General features: G+C 43.3%; 1 protein-coding gene across 11 annotated transcripts in view; it reads right to left on the bottom strand.

Annotated features, from left to right (window-relative positions):
* LOC140714198 (sorbin and SH3 domain-containing protein 1-like) overlaps positions 1 to 26,946 on the bottom strand; it is a 394,119-nt gene that overhangs the window by 189,905 nt on the left and 177,268 nt on the right. For 5 of the 11 annotated variants that reach the window (XM_073025129.1, XM_073025148.1, XM_073025149.1 and 2 more), the window contains exon 1: positions 7,882 to 8,025. The exons of 2 other annotated variants lie outside the window; for them this stretch is intronic. The gene's annotated coding sequence lies outside the window, so the exon portion shown is untranslated. Of the gene's footprint in view, positions 1 to 7,163; positions 7,570 to 7,881; positions 8,026 to 8,301; positions 8,321 to 8,445; positions 8,583 to 26,946 lie in introns of those variants that run through there. 4 more of the 11 variants (XM_073025132.1, XM_073025155.1, XM_073025133.1 and 1 more) reach the window with 4 other exon arrangements.

Below are 26,946 nucleotides of genomic sequence, written 5' to 3'. Positions count from 1 at the left end.
AACCCATCAGAGACAGAAGATGGCACGTTCACACCCAATGGTGCAGCGCAGAGGGAGGGAGCACAGCCCCAGCGGGGGAGCAGGGAAGGAGCACTGAACTGCTACGGGAACCCTTCAGTAGGATGTTCAGTGGGAAACATTTGCTGATCCTGGTAGACCCAGGTAGCTGGTGGCTGGTATGGAGGCTCCAATTCAGGGGGCTGGAAAAAACTGTGGAGTATTGTAGACTCAGCCAGTGCCAATATGCACACAAGCTTCCCCATCAAGGGCATCTTCAGAAGGTGATGCTTCAAGAAGGTGACATCTATCATTAAGGAGACCCATCCATCACCTGGACATGCCCTCTTCTTATTACTCATCAGGGAGGTGGTACAAGAGCCTGAGAACACACACTCAATGTTTTAGGAACAATTTCTTCCCCTCTGCCAGCAGATTTCTGAATGGTCCATCAGCATTACTTCACTGATAATTTTTATATATTTCTTATTGTGATAGAGTTATTCTTTATGTATTGCTGCTGCACAACGACAACTAATTTCAGAGCATATGTCAGTGACAATAAACCTGAATTCTGCCAAACCTCCTGCAGCACCAGTCGAAAGAGCAACAAGTTCTCTGCAGCGTCCTTGCCTGGCATATCCCTCAGGCAACCCCAATGAGGCAGGTCACCAGGTCTCTATCACAGTGGGATCCTTCTGCACCATGGCCCACATTTCAATAGCACCTCCTTATCGGAAAAGTATTTCGTCAGGTCCCGGGATCAAATAAAATCCAACTTTAATGCAACTGTTTCCTTTATCCCACAATAAAGTATCTGCGTGTGGCAATCACACACACACCCCTCCCGCCCCCCCAACCTCCTGACAGCCCCTGCGGTATTCACACTGAGGTGGAGAGGAACAGCTGATATTGGTGGACAGGCATTTGCCAGCTGTGGCAGCCCATAGCGCAATTTGTCATTTCATGCCACGTCAGCTGCTGCTCACAGAGGCTAACCAACGTCAGAGCATATCTCAAAGTAACTTAACACTGGAGCTTAGCCCGAGCATCTCACTGTCCCCATTCTGCACTATGGAGAGCCAGCATTCCGCAGCATCTCACCTGGGGGGATGGGACGCGGTGAGGGGATGTGGGTTCAGTTGGGATGGGAAGGGTAGAATTTCGTTGTCTATGCACAGTGAGGGAAAGAGCACCGAGAACTCCTAGCAATAATCAGTGTGGGTGTTCCACAGCCTAAAACTGGGGGAGTGCACAGGATGGTTTGGGCATTTGGGCTACACCTTGATCTGCCACTCATCAAATGCCCAGTGACCATTCCAAAGCAGGAGTTGGTCCAGGTCTCACACCCACTCACCCGGTAATCCCACAACAAGTTACTGCTCCAGCACCCACTTCAAATGGTGATGAGAAACAGAACATGGGCTGTGATCAAACTCAAGGCAAGCTATCCTGTCATGAAGCAGGACATCTCTGCGCCAAGTGTGGTCGACTCCAGGCTGAAACGGCTGCAGCCAGCCACCCAACAAAACTCAGCTTCATGTGGTGCTGGGAGGGGTGGTGAAGTACCTGGCTGAAGGGTAAAGCTGCCAGTGCAATGATCTTCTAGCGAAAACAAACATTGAAAGGAACACAGCATCACTGACAAGGTAATACCCAGAATGCTCAATAATTAGAAGACAGGGGAGAGGTCAGTCAGCAGCTGTGGCAAAACAGAGCAGATTGTTTTCAGCACATCCTCAGCACCTAGAGTGGAGCATAACCAAGGAGGGCTTAAGACAAACTACCTACTTTGGAATATAGAAGAAACAGATCCTTCTACCCACAACGTCTGTGCCTAACTCGATGGCAAATTAAATCACTTCTGTCTGCACATGAACCATATCCCTCCATTCCCTAAATATACACACCTTAAACATCAGTATCGTACCCGTTTCCCCTAACAGCCATTCCAACAGCCACCGCTGTGTAAAATATCTGCCCTTTCTCACTGTAAATGTGTGTCGTCCACTGTTTGACATTTCTACCCCAGGTCAACCTTACCTATACTGGTATTATGTCTCCCCTCAGCCTCCAATGCTCCACAGAAAACAACCCAAGTTTATCCAACCCCTTCTTCTAGCAGCATCCTGGTGAAACCCTTCTCACCTTCTCAAAGCCTTCACATCCTTCCTGTAATGGGCAACCAGTGATGAATGCAATACTCCAAGTGCGGCCTAACCAGAGTTTTATACACAATTATTAAAGTGTGATTTCCTGACTCTTCCACTCAGCATGCCACATGCCTTCGTTTCCACAGTTTCTACTTCCATGGTGAAAAGAATTTTGAGGTAAAAGGTACTTCCCATCGTTTAGACACATTCTATAGGTGAACATTTAAACCAGGTAATGCTGTTGGAGATGCACCCTTCTGCTGTAGAATTACTAGCTGGGCACATCATCAGCTGCTCAGCAGTGGAATGCATTGAATGGTATGAAATAGACAAGAATCAAAAAGCCATATCCACTTTAGCCAAAATATAGTGGGGCAGCCACTTATTTGGGACAACTGTTGAAGAGCAAAACCTAATTGAGAAAATAGCCAAGATTCCCTTTGTTTGCTTGGGACACTAAGCCACTTAATTGGAATAGGGGACTGGTGCCAAACCATTTCCAACTAGCATCATTCACATACACTGGAGTGACCCATTGGACACTGCAGAGCAAACAGTTTAAATAACGTCAGCTTGTGCTATTACCAATTGGGGCTGACAGGCACTGATTTAAAAACCAGTCATTCTGATCATCTTTGTTTTTTTTATTTTGACATTATGCAGGATTGCAATGAAACAGTCCATTATCTGCGTTTGGTGTCTGCGCTGATTTTGTTCATTTACATTCAAAAGAACACAGCAGTGTATTCTGGATGAATTCCTCTGTCGATCACTCATAGGAACTAATACAGTTTTATAGTATTTAGTGGTAATAGTAGTTATCTAATTTGTTCTATATTTCATTTTAATGCATAAATTGTTATTCAACTAAATGGTAGTTTGGCTTTTTATACTTTTTAACTATTTCCATAAAACTTTGTCTAATTGGGACAGCCACTTAATTGAGCCCGATGTGTCACAATTCACCAGAATCCACTGTTTTTTTTATGATGCATGTTAAATATTGCTATGTATCCAAACCCTCTAGTGCTGAAAATTAATGATTACAACAGTGGAGTCAATCCTACAAATTTTAATCTAATGCAACATTTAATGACAAAATAACTTTCCATTCCTTGCTTTATTGTAATTCCAGTCCTTCTGTACCCAATTTGGCATTGAACTAGAAATTAAGAGAGTGAAATCATTCCTCATTTCGAAGTTGGAAGTACAGGAGCCAAGGTTTGTATAAAGTGACCTCACTGGGAAATACAGGGGCAGGCAGTGGTGAACTTGGCTGTGATGGCTCTAACGATTCACGGAACAAATGGTAGCTGCAGCTCAGTGCGGGGCACTTTCTTCCCCCAGGATCACAAGAAATAAAATTCACACCGTACTTTGAGAACCAGAGTTCAATCCACATTGAGGGAGTTTAGCATCAGAGGTGGCATCTGTCAAATGTTAACCTTGGTTCTGTCAATGCAGTACAGGATTCCATAAACTAATCTGAATAACATCACCTCGCATCTTGGCTAGTATTTATTCAGTAACAGAAACAGATGTCCTGGCTAATATCCTCATTGCTATTTATGGAAACGTGTACAAATTGGCTACTACAAACCCTACATTATTACTTCAGAATAGACTTCACTGTCTGTTAAGTGTTTTGGAACATCCTATGATCAAAAAAGACACTGCAATAAAGATACTGCACTTCATGAAGAATGACCATTTCAAGAGAAAGATCCCGAAGGTTTAATCAAAGCTAACCAGTCGAGTCCGGAATGATCCCAACCTCGAACTGTACAGTCTCTTGCCACACAACACTGGGGTCTGGCTGAGAACTGATCCATACGTGCTGGAGAATCCATGTGAGAGCACAGAATTGCCAGGATTTCTCCTTTATGCTTCAGACAGGAAGCAGAGATTCATTTGTGGTGCTGGCAGCATTGCCTCAGTACTTGGACAAAGTGTGAATTCATCAATACTGCGCCAAGACTGATGCTTGATGCACAGATTGATTTCAAAAGTGAGTTTTACATTTCCTGGGAACCATCAGTTTCAATCTAACCTGTTTGTAAAGCAACGTGCCAAGGGGAAACACAGAGGAATTGTGCTCAATAAGCCAACAACTGCTATCTGCCCTTCCCAATATATATTCCTGTAAGTAAGACTACCTCAGAAGCCTCATCTACAAGAATTTGACCTGAGTACCAAACAGAGAAAAACTTATTTCCATCTCAAATGTTGGTCTCACTGAAGCCTTTCAAAATGAGGGGGAGGATTAAACCTGGCCATTCTTCTCCTCCCCCCAAAAGATTATGCAGATGTAGGCCCCACCACAGCAGAGCAATTCATGTTTGTAGCACAGGAAGACTTTGAGCTACAAGGATGAAGTGAGCAAGATTTCAGGTTGCAAAGCACAAAAGCAATGGGCCAAACAACATCCATCTATTTCCACAGCTCTAAAATTCTACAGTCACTGTTGCCTGGGTTCAGCACAAACCAGAAATTAAGCTTAGATCTTCCTGTCACAGCACCACACTCTACCCGTGGGTCAATGCATGGGATACTTCAGTGACAGCTAGAATTGTAAAAATATGGGAGTGTAGGGAACAAGACATTACATCATGGCCACATTTGAGAGGAACCTGGCATTGGTTTCTCAGCTCTTTTAGTTTGAGCAGGCCAACAAGTCTAATGTTTGAAACACATGCGGAAACTGGAAGGAAGGGATTTGTTCCCTGTCCTTTTGTTAAGCATAGGAGAGCTGGAAGATATATATGTATTACTTTTGAAATAACTCAATACTGTTTTATCAGCAGACTATTTCCTTCAGAGATCCAGGCAATCAGCCTAGCACCACAATTAACTGGGCCTCAGGGAACTGTTCAACTGACCAGCCATTAATAAAAAGTGTAACTAGTTTGTAGACACCTTAACAATTTCCCTTCAAACTGTAATTTGTTTGCAGGATTGTGGATATTTACTGGATTATTTCAGTGCCTGATAAGAGTGGTGGGAAGTTCAAAGCCTCAATGCCCAACCCTGCTGCTAGCAAACACATGACAGCAAAGTGCTAGTTATAGGCCATGTCAAATTAACCCTTCCATGTATTGATCAGTGTTTAGAAAACCATTCCAGCCACCTTAACTGAGCTTTTGTGGACAGCTCATTAAGCACACTGCCACAGCCATTAGCTGAAGTTCCAGCTGTCGGCTTATGGTGTGGTGCCCGATTAACTGTCCACAGGCAGTCCTCACATGACAAGTTGCCCATTTTTTTCAGTGCAATGGAGGGGGAAGAGGAGCAGGGTCTGTGGGTGTGTGATGTCAGAGGCAGGGTGAAAGGTCATCACTTCCTGACAGGAGCATAGCTGAGCAGACAGTCCATTGAGAAGGTGAGGCCTACAGTTACTCAGAAGCATGTTCCTGGGCTTGCCTGCAGTCAGCCTATAGCTCATGACACTCCGCAAGATGGAACATTTAAAGCACTGGCTGCAATGGTGGCCACTGTCCAAAGATGGGCGGTCCTACCAGATACTTCAGCCCCAACAAATAGAAGCAGAAATTTCTTGGAGGCTCAGACATTCGCAGTTACACACACAGTACATGGAGAAAAAGGGAAAGGAAAGAGAGTCAAGGTAAATCTACTCTCTCCAGGAAATAATTGGCATTTATGAAGCACCTTTGTCCAGTCTAAAATAGCCCAGAGATAATCACCAAACTGACAATGGGACTGAGGATGAGACAGCTGGCCAAACTTTAACAGAAGTCCAGCAGTTAGACAGAGAAACATTAACCCAAGGCTTTCAAACCATACACCCACTCCGCCATGTGAGCAAAGATCAGAGACACAAAAGAGAATCCCTGTCCTATAATAACATGGCAATTCAGTGCAATTCTAGGAGGAGTTTTTAAGAATTAGGGATGAAGGTCTACCCTACAAACTTTCAGCTAATGTCACACGTCCTGGCATAGGGCTGAAGATTTACACCCACACAGTGGCGGTACACAGCTTGACAGTGAAAACTCGCGCTTCTCCAGCCCCACCCAATTCAGTGACTGTGCACCCTCAACGCAGAGCAAAACCAGGGAAATCAAATAAACTGCAGATGCTGGAAACCTGAAACAAAAAAATACTCTATCAGGAGGGGTTTTGGACACAGACGCTGCCCACCTACCAAGAATTTATTGACACACACTTCACATAAGAGAAGTGAAGAGCTCAGGGTGTTACAGCCACAGAACAAATAAAACTATCAAAAGAGGTGGAGCACTCCGAAACAAAAGACAAGGAAACGTAATAAACATTGCTTGGTGCAGAAACTGTTTGCATTTCTTATTATGACTGCATAACTATTTACACAAGGCAATTGGCAGGTGATCAGATCGAAGCGCGGTGACAATGCAGGGCTCCCAGTTGTCTGATGTGGCTCGAGGAATTGACGAGAGAGCTTGGACACGCTGAGGAAAAGGTGGGGAGGAAGTCATAGCAATGGGCAACGCAGAATGTCAGAGAGCAGAAGTGGACTGCCTCGGTGCTCCGGGTTTTCAACTCCGACCCGTTCTTCTGTTTAATAGTCGACTGCGTTTGGCAGCGAAATATACCCAAAAAAATGCTGACATCTTCGGGCCGAGCTCACGCCGCCGGCTACCTCAGGCTCTGCATCGTCCCTGCACCCTTCACATCCGCAGAATCAGAGAGCTCCCATCGGGACGACAGGAGCTCAGTGCCGGTTCGGTCTTTGCAAATCTGAGCATTTAAATACCAACAGCGTGTCATAGGGAAGACAGAGCAGACAGCTGGATTTGATGATAGTGAGGTAAGCGTGTGAGCATTTGAGGCAAGTGGGTGTCCAACTAAACAGGAAAGATACATCGAGGAGAGTCCGTGAATGCGGATTCCGGGCCGGGTGAGTTAGCAGCGCCCCGCTTTCTACCTTGTCACCGTTTAGTGACAACCCGTTTTCACCCCTGAACATTCCGACCAGCTTGTCCCCGGCAGCAACAATGATTAACTACAGATTTTTACCTTTCACTCCGGCTTCCTGTGATTTAATGAAAGCGGCTCCACGAAATCTGGGCTGCGAAGAATTGTGGAGTATTTTTTAAACTTCAGGAGTCTTTATTACACACTACCGAACATAACACTGTAAAAACAGAACTTGTCACATAAAACCCTTTAGTGAACAAGCTTGTTTTTATTTCACTCTGGCCTCTTTCCAAAATACATCTGGGGAAATCACTATTTAAAGAAACTTTCATTGCAAGTTCTGCATTGAAAGAACATTGCAGAACACTATAGTTGCTGAAAGGCTGATCATAAACTGGGATCTCGTTTTAAAACCATTTCTTAAAGCCAGAACGTCGGTTTCCTCAAAATCTCGAAAGTCGCGGCAGTAACTGAAGTTACAGGCTGGGGTTGCATTTCAACCACGGGATGGACATCCCACGGTCCTGTTACTCTTCCACTCACTGGTTTAAACTGAATTCAAAGGACAAACGCCGGCAGTAAATTCAGACGCCAACAAACCGCATCTCAGCCCCACAGGAAAGAACAGCCAGGAGTAAAAAAATAGTTGTATTCGGCAGGAACCATGTCTGGTAGCAATTAGCGCAGTGTGAGAGTACAGCGCAAGGCTACGCCGTTATACAGTGCAATCGCGGTGGAGCCCAACGAGACACGCAGCCCTCACTGTCCCGCGCATCCTCCTGCGAGACAATATAACCCTAACCCTCCTGCCACTAACCTGAACAAAGTCCCGAGAACACAGTCCTGCGGATAAGGAACCGGCGCTCTGCGTCCGCTCGCTCCGGAGCTCTCCCCGAACAGAGAGCGGGAGAGTTTGAGTCCCAGCAGTTAACCCAGCCCGACCCCAACACGTCAGCCTCCTGCTTACAGACTCATCTCTGCCTCGTCCTTCCTTCGGGCTGGCTAGGGGCTCTGCACCGAGAGCAGCAGTAAGCAATGACAGAAGCAAGGCACACTCTTGGGGCACCGAGAAGGGGGTCGAGGGGGAGGGGAAACGAAAACCAAGTGCTACGTGCACTTCCAAATTCAGTGGGAATACTTGGTCCAGGCTCTGGGATGTGGGATCTATGGGTGATTTTTTTTTAAAAGTCAGCCGTTCCACAAATTAATTTTAAATGCACATGACAAAGCGACTTACACTTCTTTTAAACAGAATGTAATTTAGCAGCACGGAGTTACTGGACTGGCGGTAATTTTGATGCAAGAAGCAATGACAAACTCAGTCCTCGGGTTTCACGGGGATCCGGGTAAGCACGGTCAGACAGATTACCCCAACGCTCACCGGTTCTCAGCGCGAAAATTTCAGCACGCCGCCTTCCTGCCAACAACAGGACCATCTCCAAACGTTTTGCACGGAATGGTCCGCTTCAATCGGGCGAGCTGGGCAAGCGGCTGGGGGTATGTTGGCTGCAAACGGGCGCTGTGTTAATCAGAGGCAGCTGTTGAAAGTCCGAGGTCAGCACGCCATTTTGGACCCCAGCGCAGACCTTGCCATTATTTGAATTTGCCTGGAAAGCACTACAACGTCCCAATCTCTGATGAAACCACAACGGTAACGGTCCCGGCGCCCTGTACGTATAGCGTGTGGAGCACTGGGGCTCCTGACATGGTGGACGGTTGACTCTGGGGATCAAGAAAGTGGGTGCCGCAGGGGAGTACAAGAGGATAGAAACCCCGTAACCCCCGGGAGGAAGGGGATCTGCCTGTACGTGCAGCAGCTAGAGTGGTTTTGCCCAATCTCACCTTACCTGCTTGATTGACCACTGGGGGCTTCTTGGCCAGGCACTGCCTGTCACCTGACAGAACTATTATTTACTTTGCACCTCTAATTCGCCCTGAAAATACAGGGGTGAGCGGCCTCACAGAACCTCTGCAATCTTTCAGGTGAAAGTCCTCCCACTGTGCACTGATGATGGAGCTTTGGCTGGCTGGTGGGGTGTTAGTTCCAGATGGGGCCTCATTTCCAGAGAGTTGGAAACGCATTCCTGCAAGCAAGTGGAAAGGGTTGCTTCATGCCCCTGACTTCTTGCTTTGTACACAGCAGCAAGATTTGGGGGTTCAGAGTAGGACTCACTTGCTGAAGTACCCCACTTCTGACCCATTTTTGTAGCTACAGTAACTATGTGACTGTTCCTGTTAAGCTCTTGATCAAAGTGACTTATCAGGATGTTGGTGACTGGGGACTTGGTAATGGCAGCACCACTGAATGCCAGCGGTAATTGCTGGTTGGAGTGAAAAGACAGCATTGTGCGGAATTTGTGTAACACCAGTGTGATCTTCCACGCATCAGTCTGTCAGTCCAAACCCAGGTGCAATTTGGCTTTTGCAGGCTGGTGCCATGTGTCACTTCATGTATAATCATGGCACCTTACAGATGCAGCACAGGAAAAGGCCCTTTGACCCACCAAGACACACTGATCAGCATCCACCCATTTCCGTTAATCCTACATAGATCCTGTTTTGTTTTAATTTTCCCCACATTCTCCTCAACTAGATTCTACAACTCACCAATACACCAAAGGCAATGCTCAATCTTTTTGGAAGAAGTATTTAAAGAATTTGTGGAATAAGTATTTCTCTGCCAAAAGTCTTCACGGTACTGTGGAGTCCCCTTTCTCTACTCTGGTCTTTAGTGAATATTGAACACTAACTTCAATGCAGCTAACTCCACAATAATGGGTTGCTGTTTCAGTTAACGCAACCTCAAATTGCTCAATCGCCTCTGTGTCAACTGCTGAAGCCCTTCTATTTCAAGGTTCAACATGTTGCACATTTACAGATGGCCATCTGCACACTAGTGATGTAACACATGGCTATATGAGTCACTGTCACCTTCCCATCAGCTTGAACCAGTCTGGCCATTCTCCTCTGACCTCTCTCATTAACAAGAATTTTCTCCCACAGAACTGCTGCTCACTGGATGTTCTTTATTGTTTTTTGCATCATTCTTTGTAAACTGGAGACTGTTGTGCAGAGAAAAATCCCATGAGATCAGTAGTTTCTGAGATATTCAAACAAACTTGTCTAGCACGAACAATCATTCCCCAGTCGAAGTCCCTTGGGTCACATTTCTTCCCCATTCTGATGTTTGATCTGAATGGGGGAGGGGGGTTTTGTTGTTCGCTGCTGCTTACACGCAGGAGGGGGCAGCTGGGGGGGGGAACTTTGGGGTTCTCACGTTTAGCTGTCATTCATTCTTTGTGGCACTTCCCTGTTTTTGTGGATGTTTTGCAAAGAAAAAGCATTTCAGGATGTATATTGCATACATTTATCTGGCATTAAGTTGAACCTTTGAAGAACTGAACCTCTTGACTGTGCCTTTATGCATTAAGTTGCTGCACATAATTGGCTGATGAGATAATGTGCGTTCACAAGCAGGTGGACAGTGTACCTAATAAAGTGGCCACTGAATATAACATGGTGAACTTAGGATGGAGACTACTTTATCATCAGGAAAAAAGCGACATGGCAGAGTCTGGGGTTTGGGTGACTTTGGAACCTTCAACAGTACATGAACAAGGACCTGTTGGTGTCAGAGGTGGAAGAGGAATCACGGGAAAATACATGTAATCACTCCTTATCATGTTTAAGTTGTTATTCAAGAGAGCCAGTTATGAGAGGCTAGAGTGTCTCCTTCTCTCCTTCTGTGACTAATTGTGACCCTCCTTCCACCCACTTAACCTTCAACTCTGGAGCCCTCATACCTAACCCATTCATCCTTCTGAACTCTTTTCCCCATACAACCCTCCCTTCTCTCTCACCCCCAAAATGCCCAGCCACAACATCTGTACAGCTGCTGTCAGTTTGTTCAGTGCAGACCAACAGTTAAATCTCATTCCCTCTTTTAAGAATAGTTTCACTTCTGCTCTGCATAGCATTCAATCAATTGAGCCATCACTGGAAATTATATCAAGTTCCTCATTAAAAACATGGCAATCTTTCAAATTCTTTCTCAAGCAGCATGCCTCCCCTCCCAACCAGCAGGTGTCTTGCAGTCACCGTGCTCATGTGAAAAGCTTAAACATACTGATGAAATCCTTCATTGTCATTCTGCAGAGCTGTCAAATACACTCATCTGACTGAGAAAGGGAAACAATTCCTCCGCTGTAACTGGCAGACCTTTACCGAAGCCGAAGAACGTAAGTTTTGGCAGATTGATTAACAAGAGGAAGATGGTCATAGATAATCCTGATCATTTTAAAATAGAATAGAATGATACAACAGCGTATCAGGTCATTCAGCCCACAATGTTGTACCAAACCAGCTAAAAAGCAAATCAAAAAACCCAATCACTAATCTCTCCTACCTACACTATGTCCATACCCCTCCATCTTCCTTACATCCATGTACCTTTCCAAATGTCTCTTAAAAGCCTCTAACGTATTTGGCTCTACCACCATACCAGGCAGCGCATTCCAGGCCTCCATGATTCTATGAGTAAAAAATTTACCCCTCACATCCCCCTTGAACCTACCCGCTCTCACCTTCAATGCAAACCCTCTGATATTAAAACATTTCAACCCTGATAAACAGATACTCTCTGTCCGCTCTCTCTATGCTTCTCATAATCTTACAAACCTCTATCAGATCTCCCCTCAGCCTCTGCCACTCCGAAGAAGACAACCCAAGTTTATCACAAACGAGAGAAAATCTGCAGATGCTAGAAATCCAAGCAACACACACAAAATGCTGAAGGGTCTCAGCCCGAAACATCAACTGTACTATTTTCCATAGTTACTGCTTGGCCTGCTGAGTTCCGCCAGCATTTTATGTGTGTTGTTTGAACCCACGTTTATCCAGCTTCTTGTAATAGCACATGCCCTCTGAACCAGGCAGCATCCCGGTAAACCTCTTCTGCACCTTCTTCATAAGGTCTTCATAAAGCTTCTTCATCCTCCCTATGGTGTTTATTTTCTAACATTGGCATTCCTGGAAATTTGCTAGTCATTTTCTGCCACCAACTTGACACAGATACCCATGATATTCTACTTCCTCATTAGAGCATAAAATCTACACTGACACTCCAGTTCTGAGATGCTGACTTTCAAATAAAGAGGTTCTTTAAGATGATGCAGACATTTAACTCCCAATGTAATAAATAAGATGTTTGAGGAAATCAGTGGGTAAGGTAGTGCCTGTGAAAGTAAATGGTCAGTCGATGGTCAATGTTTTGGGTCAACTCCCTTCATGTCCAGCATCTGTAGTTTCTTGTGTCTCCAATTAATTCCTATCATTGATCATTATGCAATCGCATCTCTACAATGGTTAATAGAGTATAACCATGTTCTATTTCTACCATCAATTCATCCATCCTGTTCCAACTGTAGGCCGCATTTAGACAAAGTCTTTTTAACTTTCTCTTACTTGGAGGTTCTTACTTTCTGCCCTTATCTACTTCTTCAGTTGTCGTTATTCATTTCACAACCCCATACCATATTCTTGCCCTATGTCTTTTTTTAACATCTCCTCACCCAAACTGCAGATATTTCCAGCACAATTTCAGGAACTACTTCCTTGTGTCCTGAGCTTTGGTGAAAGAGACTTCAGGGAAGCAAAGCAAAAGCTGTAGCTTTATATTTAATAAATAAATTTGTTCAGGCATGGGAAGGTAGGAGATGTATTTCAGCTGTTGTATATGGGAGTTAATGAAAACTATTTTAACCTTTGCAGTGACTGCAGTTCAAGGAATTTTGGATAAGGTTTAAGATCCAGACTAAGTCCATTAGGGTGTTACAGGACACAAGGTTGTAAGAGAAAGGCACACCTCTTATGAGTTTGAGAGGCTTTAGGTATGCCTTAGACACGTATTAGACAAGCCCTAACCCCTCACTTGTCCAACAGGTATGAAATCCTTGCAGTCCATATAGAAACCAGCAGAGACTGTAAAGAGGGTGAAAATTGTGCCACAGTGGTATAAGGGGAATTCAAGAGAGAATCAAAAAGAATGTGGCAGTGATAGGGGTAAATATAACAAATAGTATTGTTGTGCTATACAGCCATGAAGATGAGTTCTCAAGGTTTCTTTGCCTGCCTACTATCTAAGTTAAGGACATCTGCCAGGGGCACAACAGGAACTTGGACTGGGAGGGAAACATCTAATTGTCATGATCCATGTGGGAACCAATGAGACAGTAGATAGGACAGAAGGGCATTCTGCTAAATGAATAGGAACATCAAGGGTCCATACGAGAATTCAAAATCATTAAGATAATAATCTATGGATCACTAAATATAAATTGGCATAGGATTAATAAGATCAGTGAACTAAAGGTGTGGCTCAAAGACAAGTGTGGGAGGAGTGGGATTTATTTTATTTTATCAGCTCTGAAGAAAGAGGGAGCCAAGTTCATTAACACAGCTTTTCCCTGAATCAACCATGACCAACGTCTGGGTGAACCAAGTAAATACTGAGGTGAGAGTACGGGTGAGGAAACCTTAACAGCAATAGAGAGAAAGGATGAGAATATGATGCAGAGGTGTAAAATAAGTAATGATAACATAAGACCTTAAGATATAGGAGCAGAATTAGGCTATATGGCCCATTGAGTCTGCTTCATCATCTCGTCACGGCTGATCCAATTTTCCTCTCAGGCCCAATCTCCTGCCTTTTCCCTGTATCCTTTCATGTCCTGACCAAACAAGAATCTATCAGCCTCTGCCTTAGTAACCTCCATAGCTGCCAGTGGCAAAAATTCCACAGATTCACAACGCTGGCGAAAGAAATTCATCATCTCCATTCTAAAAGGACATACCTCTGTTCTGAGGCTGTGTCCTCTGGTCCTAGACATTCCCACTGTAGGAAAACCTTTCAACAAAGCTATCGATTCCATCATCCAAATCATTGACATATAACATTAGAAGAATCGGTCCCAATACAGAACCCTGTGGAACACCACTAGTCACTGGCAGCCAGCCAGTAAAGGCTCCCTTTTTCCAACTTTTTGCCTTCTGCCAATCAACCATTGCTTTATCCATGTTAGAATCTTTCCTGTAATACCATGGGCTCGTAGCTTGTTAAGCAGTCTCATGTATGGCTCCTTATAAAAGACCTTATGAAAATGCAAGTGATTCTCCTTTGTCTATCCTGCTTGTTATTTCTTCAAAGAATTTCAACAGTTTTGTCAGGCAAGATTTTCCCTTGAGGAAATCATGCAGACTAGAGCCTATTTCATCATGTGACTCCAAGTACCATGAGACCTCACCCTTATTTATCAATTTCAACATCTTCCCAACCACTGAGGTCAGACTAACTGGACTATAGTTTTCTTTCTTCTGCCTCTCTCCCTTCTTGAACATGGAGTGACATTTGCAATTTCCAGTCTTCTGGAACCATTCCAGAATCAAGTGAATCTTGGAAGATCATTACAAATGCCTCCATGATCTCTTTAGCCACCTCCTTCAGAACTCTGGGGTATACTCCATTTGATTCAGGTGACTTATCTACCTTCAGACTTTTCAATTTCTGCAAGAACCTTCTTTCTAGGTATGATAACTTCACTGGCTTCATGCCACCTAACACCTGGAACTTCCACCATACTGCTAGTGTCTTCCACAGTGAAGACTGATGGAAAATACTTATTCAGTTTGTTTGCCATTTTGTTGTCTCCCATTACTAGCTCTCCAGCATCATTTTCCAGTGGTCTGATATCCACTATCACCTCTCTTTCATACTTTATGTATCTGAAGAAACTTTTGGTATCCTCTTTAATATTATTGGCTAGCTTACATTAGTATTCCATCTTGACCTTCTTAAATGCCCTTTTTAGTTTCCTTCTGTTGGTTAATAAAAACTTCCCAATCCTCTAACTTCCCACTAATTTTTGTTTATTATATGCTCTCCTTTTGGCTTTTATGTTGGCTTTGACTTCTTCTGTCAGCCATGGTTGTGATATCTTTCCTTTAGAATACTTATTCCTCTTTGGGATGAATATATCCTGTGCCTTCCGAATTGCTTCCAGAAATTCCAGTCATTGCCGTTCTGCCATCATCCCTACTAGTGTTCATTTCCAATCAATTCTGGCCAGTTCCGTTCTCATGCCTCTGTAATTCCCTTTAATCTACTGTAATACTGTTGCATCTGACTTTAGTATCTCCTTCTCAAATTTCAGGATGAATTAGTTCATATTATGATCACTTTACCCTTAGGGTTCTTTTACCTGAAGCTCTCTAATCAGTTCTGGTTCATTGCACAATGAAAAGTAGCTGGAAAGGACAGAAAGTAACAACCTCTAAATAAAGTCAAATAAGAAATATGGTAAAAATCATGACTAAAAAGTCTTTATCTGCATGCACAAAGCACTTATAAGAAGATTGATGAAATGATGGGACAAACGAAAAATGGTTGCAGCCCTCTACCCATTACAGAGATGCAGTTGTATAATGAACTCTGTTGGGAATTATGTGTTCCAGGATCCATTAGAAAAGTCAGGCAAAATGGACAATGGGGTAGTTCCAGTTCAGAATGACAAGAGATTATTTGGTCAGAGCCTAGAAATATCAAAGGGAAGAAAACATTGCCGGAGTTGTTAGCAGGTTCAAAACAGCAGTGGTGATGCAGTGCAAAATATAAGTAAGGAACACAGAGATGTGTGCAGCAAAAGTAATCAATAATCAGAGGTAACTTTAATATCCATGTTGACTTGGCAAAGCAAATAAGCAGTAAAGGATAAATTTGTGGAACTTTACAAGATACTTCTTCAGAACAGGACATTGATGAACCAAGGAACAGGCTAATTTGTATCTAACATTGTTCAAAGAGGAAAGGTTAATTTATAATCTTGAGGTTAGGTGGCCTTTAGGGAACAAAGATCATGACATGATTTAAGGGTCTGATAGTCAGCAAGCAATGGCTGATATTTAAAAACTGGAAACAGTTGACAATTTACAGGAAGAATGGTCCACGGGTTACTCACTAGGAAGGTTAATGATAGTACTGGGTCAAAGGTGTATGATATTGTCAAAAAAAAAAGCAGTATGTCTGGGAGGTTGACCTGAGAGGAAAGAAGTCGGAAAAGGCCAATCAGCTCCTTGAGGCCACTCTGCCATTCGTTTAGGTCATGACCAGTCTGATTTTGGCTTCAACATTTCCCACTCACTGCCCATATCCCCAACGCCCTTGTAATTCAAATGTCCATTAACCACCTTGAAGACATTCAATAACCCCTCTTTCTGCAGCCCTTGGAAGAGGGGAAATGCTACTCATGAGAATTCATGATCCGTAGAGAGCTCTTCATCTCTCACTTGAGTGGGTGACACATTACTATACTATTGATCAGATCCCTAGTACAATAAGATAGACTTTTGACCTCACGATCTACCTCATTGTGATCTTGCACCTCATGTTTTACCTGCTCTGTACTTTTGCTGTAGCTGTTAGACTTTATTCTGCTTTCTCTTATTGTTTTACCGTGTGAAACCTCAATGCACTGTTGTAATGAACTGATCTCTATGTATAGCATGCAAAGACAAGCTTTTCACTGTACCTCTGTACCTGTGACAATAATAAGCCAATGCAAATTCCAATTCTGAAGCAATAGTCCAGATCTGAGATAGCTATGATAGGGAGGTTAGAGGACTGATGTCTGCATGTCTGAGACCACGGACTGAAGGCCACAAGGCAGCCTGTCCTGGAGTAGGAGGCCAGTCTGTATGTGTGAGGGGGGCGGTGGGTGGGAAAGGGGCTTGTTTTGCTGTTTTTGCCTTGTTTTGTTCTGTTCTTCCTTAAGGTTGTAATAGCTGGTGCTGGTAATGGGGATAAGCTCCCAATACCTAGTAAATGCTCCCTATGGTGTGCGCTTCAAATAGCCTCCGACAAACAAGTCCAGCTCCTGGCCTTCACATGTGCCTTAGCTAATAAGCTCATTGGAACCGTTTCTACTGACAGGAGAAGTGACAAAGGCTGGTTACTGGCACCTTAACCCAGTTGCTTAGGGTAGATGGGCTCATCAGCTACGTTTGGCAGCTCATCTAGGAGAAGGAAAACTCTGATCTCAAGCCATATCCACTCATAGGGAAAGCTTTGGGAGTAAATCCAAAAGGAAAAATCCACAGCTGGAGTCCCTAAGGCAGTCCTACGTTGAATTCAACGCAGACTGGCAACTCCTGTGACGCTTCTGATGCCAAACTGTATCGGTCTCTGCCATTCCTTTTGGTTCATCAGATGCGTGGAGAGGTGGAGCTTGCTGCACGGACAACAGCTTGCACTCTATATGCACTCTGGCTTGTGCTTCTAGACAGCTAGGACATAAAGTCCATGGTCGAACCTGACCAAAGGAGACCATCTGTTCTGTTGTTGCTGAACTTTGCACACACGTTATGTTGATACTGTCATGTGTGGCAACACTTGCGGGCTACCCCAGCACAACCTTGAATGTGTTGGTTTTTAACGCAAGTGATGTATTTCACTGTGTGTTTTGATGTATGTGTGATAAATAAACCTGAATCTCTCAGCACCTTATCTATCAACCCATCTCAGAATCTTATATGTTACAATAAGATTGCTTCTCATTCTCCTGAACTGAGTATTGGTCTAGCTCACTCAACATCTCTCTATATGTCTACCTCTTCATCCAAAGAACGGGGATAAGGATTTGTATAATTTCAGGATTTAGCAAAAAATATCAAGGAATTAATAAGGAAAAGTGTACAAGAGTAATCCTGGAAGAAACAATAAAACAAACGGTAAACACTTCTAACTCTACGTAAAAATGCAAAGCGTAATAATATTATAATGGTCCCCTGCAGGTTGAGACAGGATAAATTATCTTAGGGAATAAGGGACTGCAAAAGAAACTGAACAAATATTCATAGAGGAATATGCAAAAACCTCCTGGAACCAATGGAGAATAATAAGAGAGAAAGAAGAGGGGGAGACAAGAATTGGCATATATTAAATATGACTACAGGAGAAGTAGCCAATAGGTTCCTTGGAGTGATGACCAGCTCCTATGGTTTTGAAATTATGGATGCACTGGTTGTCCCCTTTCAAAGTTCGTTCACTCAAAAATGGTTTCCAAAGATTGGAAGATGGCGAATGTAAGTTCGCATCTAGGAAAGGAGAGGAGGAGGGAAGCAGAGAGCCAAAGATTGACATAGACTGCCTTTAGTAGCAGGAAGTTGTGCTGTAATCAATTAGACTTCTATGCAGATGATAACTAGTAGTGCCTTAAAGCTGCTCTATTTATAAAGTTTTTTCTCAGCAGACTCATTTGGGAAAAGAGCTGTGGGAAGGATAGTAGGACATGTAGAAAACAGCAAAGAGCAGACTCAATGTGGATTTATGGATGGAAGATCTTTAAGAAGATTTTGAGGTTGCAAATAACAGAGTAAATATGGATAAACCAATGGATGTGGTATATTTGGACTTTCAATAGGTTTTTAATAAACTAATAAACAAAAGATTATTAAATGAAATGAACTCACAGTAGACTGGGAGCATACACGCCTGAGAAATGAGGATTGATTAATGTACAGTAGGTAGCGAAGAGGAACAAATGGGTTATTTTCTGATTGGGAGTCTAACCAGTGGAGTGCCTCATGGATTTGGCAAAGGGCCTCAGCTGCTCTGAATATAGATCAATGATTTAGAAGTGTAAAACTTGTATGTTTAATGATGAGTCAAAGCTGGGTACAGTGCGACTTGTGAAGAGAAACTGCAGGGAACGTAGACAGGTTGACAGAATGGATGAGGAACAGGCAGATTAAATATAAGGTGGAAAAATGCAAAGTCACACATCTTAGTAAAGAAGTCAGTATCCAGTGTATTTTTAAATAGCGAGATTGAAAATTTTTGGTTGAAAGGGTCCCTGGTGTCCTTTTACATGGACCACTGAAAGCTGATGTGCAAGTAATTAGAAGGGGAAGAGGATTTGAGTACAGAGTTAGAGTCTTATTGGAATTACATGGAGCCCTGGTGACATTGGACCTGGAATATTCCTGTGCTAGTCTGTTTACCCCTTTCTAAGAAAGGATATTTTTACGATAGCAAAATTACAAGAAAGGATTACAAGATAAATTCCTGTGGTGGTGTTTTATAAGGAAAGATTAAATTCCATTGAGCTTGGAAGAATGAGAAATGCTTTCATTGAAACATATAAAATCCTATGGACTTCGATAGATTGGATGTTACCCCTGACTTGGATGTCTCAAATAGACTGAGGATATGGGCTGTGACCAGGGATCAACATCTCTGGACATTGTTGAAAAGAAAAATTTTCACCTGCAGAAGTATATCTTTGGAAATCTGTGTCCAACAGAGCTGTAGAGCCACTGAATATATTCAAGGCAAATACCAAGAGTTTTTGAAATTAAGTGAATCCAGTGGTATAGAGTTAGTATAGGAAGTAGCACTGAGGAAAAAAGGCAGACTTATTCTTATTCAATGGCCGAGCAGTTGCAATGCTAGACTGCTTTCCTCTGCTCCTATTTTTTGTTGTTTTATAATTACAAGGTCTTTCTTTATCATAAATATCAGAAACCGACAATGGCTCTGCTTTAATGCAAAGTGTTTCATCTTACTCCTTCTTACTTCTCCCTTGAATCATGCTGAGGGTTACTAACAGTGCCTCAAGCTACCCTTTATGAAATGTTTTCTCAGCAGGCACAGTCTGGAGTGGAGCTGTACCTATTACAACAGGCTGGATGATGCAGAGTTTCTTTGCTGGCAACTTTATCCTGAATTTCCTGTAGAGATTCTAATAATTCCCAGCTGATGATAAAACATTCCACACACATTTTCCATGTTTTCTTTTATGAGCGTCAGCCAGAGCGACATGACAGAGAGTGTAACCCAATCGGCTGAGTTTATGACACCTCATACTTTTTCCACCTCACACTTAGTTAATGCATCTTGCAGGAATGTACTGCAAGCCAGAAGTGGCAGAAAAAAAATGCATCAGCGCAGCTTCAGAGCAGGAGAGATGGATAATGCAGCAAGTGTGCTGACAAAGCACAATACTGTCCTCCAGTCGCTAGCAGCTAAGCTTGCGCTGTTCATGCAGCAGTGTAGCCCAACTGATAACACAATCCTCAGGCCATGTATGGTTAGATACAAACCAAGGATTCCTCTCCTCGGCTAACATCCCACAGGATAATAACCACCTCACGAGCAGAATCATATTGTGGCCTTTTCCACGACTATCAACCATTCCAAAACCTTGGCTTACATTGGCGGATCATAGTCGGGTTTCACATCGAAACCGATCGAGCTCTTGATAATTTTGCGGACCCACAAAAGACTGCACTTTCTGGAATCTGGAGCAACAGACAAAATTTTCAAACTAAAAGAAAGCAGATTGCTGGAGGACCTCAGCGGTTTAGTCAGCATCTGTGGAATTTGAAGGGTGGTCACTGATTCCAATCCAGATGCAGGGTCTATGACACGGTGATCAGTGGACCCTCAGAGAGGAATACAAGCCAAAGTAACATGTGACCTATTGGCAATGATCAAATGCAAATGAACATGTCTGGGTGATGTCACCCAGTGTTGACAATCCTGTTGGTCAATCCCATCAAGATTAGGAGAGCTGGTGGTGGTGCAGGAACCATGTACACTTAATCCTTCAAATCTATTCAGTCATCTTATGTCAGTTACAAATGAATCTGCTCCCACCGTCCTGTCAACCAGATCAAGCAACTGCTGGTAAAAACAGTGTTGGCACGTGGCCAAGTGGTTAAGGCGTTCGTCTAGTGATCTGAGGTTGCTAGTTCGAGCCTTGGCTGAGGCTGCATGTGTGTCCTTGAGCAAGGCACTTAACCACACATTGCTCTGTGACGACACCGGTGCCAATGGCCTATGGGTCGTAATGCCCTTCCCTTGGACAACATCGGTGGCGTGGAGAGGGGAGACTTGCAGCTTGGGCAACTGCCCAAGTCTTACATAAAAAAACACTGCCCAGGCTTGCGCAGGAAACTTAACAAGGCACAAATCCATGGTCTAGCAAGACTAACGGAGGCCTACACACTAAAAACAAATTCTTTTCATCTGCTGTGTTCTGTCCTTCATCCGCTGTTTATTGGTCTTCTCGCCAAGGGAAATAGCTGTCCTTATTTATGCTGGTGAAATCGTTTATAATTTTGAAATCATTTGCCTGATCTCCCATTGTCTTCTCTAATGTGAGTAAGTCTAACTTCCCAAATTTTTCAAGAGGCACCACGAAATGAAGAAAAATCTTGAAGTTTAACCACCACAGTGACATACAGTCTGATCCCACATATAATAATGATGTAACTGAACAGATAAACTCTAGTGGTGTTGTTAGTTCATGGAGGTTAGGTCATTCCTGCTTCTCTTTAAGTAACACCAAAGGGTATTTCATGTCCACTGAAGACAGGAGGTGAGGTCCTCCTTCAACATCACTTCCACATACAGTGCTCACTCTCTACTGCATTGATCAAGCCTCAGATTGACCCATTACATTCTGACTCAGGGGCTCCATGATGTGAATCAAGGTGAATGCCCACTGAGAAACTGGCCAGAAAACTTATAATAACAGAGGTTTGATCAAATGACACAGAATACTCTCAAGAGGGAGGGTGTGCAGCCAGAGATCATGGGGCAATTGAAATGCAGTAGATGGGTAGAAGGGGGAAGAGGTCCTGCACAGTGAGTATAGGGAGTTGGGGAAGAGGCTGAAGAACAGGATCTCCAAGGTAATAATCTCTGCATTACTCCCAATGCCATGTCCTAGTCAGGGCAGGAATAAGATGATGGTACAGATGAATGAGTGGCTGAGGAACTGGTGCAGGGGGAAAGGTTTCAGATTTCCGGATCACTGAAATCTCTTCTGGGGAATCTTTGACATTTACAAATGGAGCAGTTTACACCTGAACCCGAGGGGGATCAATATCCTTGGCGGGCAGATTTGCTAGAGCTATTGGGGAGGGTTTAAATTAATTTCATGGGGGGGGGGGAACCAGAGTGATAGGGCTGAGGGTGGGGCAGTTGGTATACAAGTATAGCAGTGCTTAGTGAGACTCCGATGAAGGGCAGGCAGATAATAGGGCAAAATTGCCAACAGCGGGATGAGTTGAAGTGAACCATGGAGGCAGAATGAAAAAGGGTGATGAATACAGGATTGAAGGTGTTATATTTGAAATGCATGCAGTATATAAAATAAAATAGATGATCTTGTAGCACAGATCGAGATTAGCAGGTGTGATGGTGTGGCATCACGGAGTTGTGTCTGAAAGTAGATCATAGATGAGAGCTTAACATGCAAGAATACACATTGTATCAAAAAGACAGGCAGGTAGGCAGAGGGGGTTGATTGGCTCTGTCGGTATAAAATAAAATAAAATCCTTAGAGAGAGGTGACATAGGATTGGCAGATGTAGAATCCTTGTGGGTAGCATTAAGAAACTGTAAGGGTAAAAATACCCTGATGGGAGTTACAGTATATACAGGCCTCTAAAGAGTAGCTAGGAAGTGGGCTACAAATTACACCAAGAGATAGAAAAGGCATGTCAAAAGCGCAATGTTACGATAGTCATGGGGGATTTCAATATGCAAGTAGACTGAAAATCAGGTTGGTGTTGGATCCCAAGAGTTGGAATTTGTAGAATGCCCATGAGATGGTTTCCGGTTGAGTTCACCGGGGGAAAGGCAATTCTGGATTGGGTGTTGTGTAACGAACCAGATTTGATTAGGGAGTTTAAAGTAAAGGAACCCTCAGGAAGCAGTGATCATAATATGATAGAATTCATCCTGCACTTTGAGGGAGAAGATAAAGTCAGATATATCAGTATTACAGTGAAGTAAAGGGAATTACAGAGGCATGAGAGAGGAGCTGGCCAAAGTTGATTGGAAAGGGACACTAGCAGGGATAATGGGGGAAAAGCAATGGCTGGAGTTTCTAAGGGCAATTTGGAAGATACATCCCAAAGATGAATAAGTATTCTAAAGGGATAATGCAAGGAAAGTCAAAGATAGCATAAAAGAAAAAGGAAGGGTATATCAAAAACTAGTGGAAAGTTAGAGGATTGGGAATCTTTTGAAAACCAACAGAGGGCAACTGAAGAAGCCATAAGGAGAGAAAAGATGATATGTGAAGGTAAGCTAGCCAATAATATAAACGATGATACCAAAAGTGTTTGTTTAGTTATATAAAGAGTAAAAGCGAGGTGAGACTGAATATTGGAGAGATGAAAATTCACTAGATTCTGCAATGGTACTGGAGGACTGGAAAATCGCAAACATCACTCACTTCTGTAAGAATGAAAGGGGGCAGAAAAAAGGGAAATTATAGACTAGCTAGTCTGACTTCAGTGGTTGGGAATATTTTGGAGTCCATTATTAAGGATAAGGTTTCAAGGCATCTGGAAGCATGTGATAAAATAAGCCAAAGTCAGCATGATTTCCTTAAGGGGATATCTTACCATACAGATCTATGGAATTCTTTGAGGAAATAACATGCAGAATAGACAAAGGAGACTCAGTGGATGTTGTTTATTCAGATTTTCAAAAGGCCTTTGACAAGGTGTCACACAAGAAACCACTTAGCAAGAGCCCAAAGTATTCCAGGAAAGATACTAGCATGGATAGGAGATTGGTTGACTGACAGAAGGTAAAGACTGGAAATAAAGGAGACCTTTTCTGGCTGACTGCTGGTGACTAGTGGTTTTCCACAGGGCTCAGTATTGGGACCATTTCTTTTCATGCTATATTATGATCTGGATGATGGAATAGATAGCCAGGTTTGAGGACAATATGAAGATAGGTTGAGGGGCAGGGAGCGTTGAGGAAACACGGTGTTTGCAGAAGGACTTAGACATATTGGGAGAATGGGGAAAGAAATGACAGGTGGAAAATTGTGTAGGGAAGTGTATAGTCAAGCACTTTGGTAGAAGGAATAAAGGTGTACACTAATCTGTAAATGGGGAGAAAATTCAAAACTCAGAGATGCAAAGAGACTTGGGAGTCCTTGTGCAGGAATTCCAAAAGGTTAACTTGAAGGTTGAGTTGGTAATAGAAAAGGCAAATGCAATGTTACCATTCATTTTGAGACAAAGAGAATATGAGAGCAAGGATGTGATGTTGAGGCTTTATAAAGCATTGATTAGACAGTGAGCAGATGTGGGGCCCTTATTTAAACAAAGATGTGCTGGCATTAGAGAAGGTCCAGAGGAGGTTTATGAAAATGATTCTGGGAATATATGAAGAGCGTTTGATGGTTCTAGGCCAATACTAGCTGGAGTTTAGCAGAATGAGGGATTATCTCATTGAAACCTATAGAATATTGGAAGGCCTAGTGTGGATATGGAGAGGATGTTTCCTGTAGTGGGGGAGTCTAGAACCAGAGGGCACACATTCAGAATAGACAAATGTCCATTTAGAACAGAATGAGGAGGAATTTATTTAGCCAGAGGGAAGTGAATCATTGTCACAGACAGCTGCAGAGGCCAGGGCATCGAGTATATTTAATGTGGAGATTGATAGGTTCTTGATTGGTCAGGGGATCAAAGCAGGAGAATGTGTTTGAAAGGAATAATAAATCTGCCATGATGGATGGCAGAGCAGACTTGATGAGCCAAATGCCCTATTTCTACTCCTATATCTTGTTGTCTTATGGTCTTACAGTGCCCAGCCTCAAGCTTGTGACAATATGACGGCTCTTGCAGCAACTCAGGAGATGAGAGAAAAAAAATCAGAATCAGCACAGGAAAAGCTGGGAAGCAGAAATAATATTGGTTTGGCCACAAGTGCAGTGAGATTGTTCCTCAAGGATGTCCAAGTAAATTGGAATGATGACAAAGACTTCATGGGGAGCGATGGAGGAGTACACAAAGGAACTGGAATTTTGAGAGTGAAATGCTTGGATTCAGAACTATGGCAGAAGATCCATGAGGGAGTCATGGGTGCCAAGAAAAAAGATGATGCATTGCCTCAGATTAAATTCTGACAATAGCACGAGGACAGTAAATTACACATCTGGGTTAAGACATAAATCGGAGCAGGAAGCAGAGGATCAACCTAAAGCATTTCTATGGTTTCCGATTAGCAGATCTTGCCTCTAAATCAGACATTTGTTAGTGCAAATCTCACTCCTATGACTCTATCCTGCCATGAAAGCTGTCAGATAAGATAATACGTACTCCCACGTCATCCACACAGACTCTAATTTTTCTTTAAGGAACTTTCTCTCACAAATTGAGTGGTAATTGGGATGCCGTGGTAGAATAGTGATTAGCTTTGTGCATTGGAGTCCAGAGTTTGTACTGCATTTCTAAATAAAATGAAAGAAATATTCTGACAGTTTGAAAGCATTGGATTGGCTTTAGAAGGTGTTGGGATGTTGCAAGGTCCTGATTGATGCTAGGTAAACACAGGGATGAAGGAGGGTCTTTCAGCTGGTGTGTGGGGTAGTTTTACAAGCACAATGTGAATTCATTTGAGGCTGATCTGGGGGGCCAGGAGAAAAGAATGAGCAGAGAGCAGCTGGTGATACAGTAACATCCACAGGACAGTGCTGCACGTAGTTTGGAGTGCTACTTTATCCTTGACCTCCGACACAGAGCTGGCATTTAGTCAAATGAGACCCTAACTGATCAAAAGTAGTCACCTGATCTGCTGTGGACATTTAACCACCTCTCCACCTCTCCCTGTTTCTCTTGGCTGGGTTGTTAGTGTCAACTTTCTCCAGTCCCTCTGCTGCGTTTTTCACATCACTCCATGATCTGATTGGACATTGTTTGACTGCAGACGGAATAATGCTGGGCTGGATCGAATCTGAAGTGGGAAATCAGAAGAAAGGGGCCAACTAAAGCAAGGAATGTGAGTGGGGAATGCTGAAAGGGACGTGAAACCAAACAATGACATTTCCAGCAAAAAAATGTCTTTAAAATATCATCAGTAGTGTGACACCAGTTCAAAAATGTCTGAGAACAATCAGTATTAGTCAACATGAAGGCTACTTGTTTCGATCACGCACAAAGGCTTTGAAGGAAGTGCAGTGTAATGGCATTATTTCAGTGCCAAGTTGTCAAAAGAGTTTCTGCAACCCATTCTGCAAGGTTGTGGAAGCTTTAGACAAGGTGCAGAGCAGATTTACCAGGACGCTGCCTGGATTAGAGAGCATGTCCTCTGAAGAAAGTTTGGACGAGCTAGGGTGTTTCTCTTTGGAGCAGAGGAGGATGAGAGGTGAATTGATAGAGCTGTATAAGATTGGCATTGACAGAGTGGACAGCCATTGTTTTTTTCTCCAGGGTAGCAATGACTAACATGACAGGAGAGAGTTTTAAGGTGATTGGAGGGGAATGTTGGAAATAAGTAAGAGAGTGATAAGTGGGTGGAATACAATGCCAGGAGTGGCAATTTAAGAGGCTCTTAGATTGCCACATGGATGAAAGAAAATATGGAGGGCTATGTGACAGGGAAGCTTTAGATTGATTTTGGAGTAGGTTAAAAGGTTGGCACCGAATCATGGGCTAAAGGGCCTATACTATACTGCACTGTAAATTAGGTGCCAACCATTTTAATTCCTATCCCCATTCCCATTATGTCATGGCCTCTTCTGCAATGAAGCGGCCACTTGCCTATCACCTCCCCCTGGTACCCCTCCTTCTTCCCATGGCCCACTCTCTTCTCCTATCAGATCCCTTCTTCTCCAACCTTTCACCTTTCCCACCCACCCTGGCTTCACCTATCACCTTCTAGCTTGCCCTCTTATCCCTCCCCCACCTTTGCATTCTGGCATCTTTCATCTTCTTTTCCAGTCCTGATGAAGGGCCTTGGTCCGAAGCATTGACTCGTTATCCATTTTCATAGATGCTGCCTGACCTGCTGAGC

Source organism: Hemitrygon akajei, chromosome 21 (genome assembly GCF_048418815.1).
Source record: "Hemitrygon akajei chromosome 21, sHemAka1.3, whole genome shotgun sequence".
NCBI lineage: Eukaryota > Metazoa > Chordata > Chondrichthyes > Myliobatiformes > Dasyatidae > Hemitrygon > Hemitrygon akajei.
Note: the sequence above shows the minus strand (reverse complement) of the source record. Positions and strands in the feature narration are given on the sequence as shown.